The following is a 1,027-nucleotide window of genomic DNA, read 5'->3' on the forward strand; positions in this document are numbered from 1 at the left end:
GTTAAGGGTGGTTTGTTGGGGGTGGGGGGGGGGGGGGGGGGGGTGGACCACAGAATACAGAAGGGAGGGTTCTGTGACATACTCTTTGAAACACTTTTTTTAAAAACAAAAAATTCTTGATTGTACATCACATGACACAGGCAGTTGCAATTTTTTTTACCACTGGGACATTCACATCAATCTTACCAGAGGGGTAGACAACTCCACAAACAACAACTAACAGGCATGAAGAACATTAACCCTAACAGAAAACAGAGAACTAGAAACAGAGGCATGTCTGAGTCAAAGGGCCATCTGGCCAAAACTGGCATCCGCAGAGGCCGGAATGTCCATCTGGTCCTCTGTGAAAAGGTGTGTAGAGAGGACCAGATGGCAGCCTAAGAGATTTGGGAAACCGAAGCCTGATGCTGAAAAACCCAAGAAGCACTTATATTTCTAGTGGAGTGTGCATTGAGTGGAAAAGGTGGAACTTTCCCCTTCATCTCGTAGGCCTGAGAGATGGTTCGTTGGATCAACCAAGCAAAAGCAGAGTGGGAGGCTGGCTGCCTCATACAGGATGACAAACAGAGAGTCAGACTTGCAAATGGAAGCTGTCACAGAGAGGTGTAACTGTCTGACCCACATCCAGACAGTAAAGGACATTTTTCTTAGGATGTTTCGGTGCAGGACGCAATGAAGGTAAAATTATGTCCTGGTTAATGTGGAAGGTAGAGACCACCTTAGGGAGAAAGGAAGTTTTAGGCCTCAGCAGGCCCCAACAGGACTTTATCTTTATTGATGTCTAGAAAAGTATCTTTGCAAGTCTAGATGACTAGAAAAGGATCTTTGCAAGTCTAGATGACTAGAAAAAGCTCCTTGCATGTAAATGCTCCAAATTTAGAAACACACCTAGCAGAAGTGATGGCAACAAGAAAAGTCACCTTGCGAGAGAGTAAAGCAAGAGAGATATCTCTGAGCAGTTCCAAATATTGTTTCTGGGGGCCAACAGAACCAGATTGAGGTTTCACAGAGTCACTGGAGCATGTAC

Source organism: Nanorana parkeri, unplaced genomic scaffold (assembly GCF_000935625.1).
Source record: "Nanorana parkeri isolate BGI_ZX_2015 unplaced genomic scaffold, ASM93562v1 scaffold659, whole genome shotgun sequence".
Lineage (NCBI taxonomy): Eukaryota > Metazoa > Chordata > Amphibia > Anura > Dicroglossidae > Nanorana > Nanorana parkeri.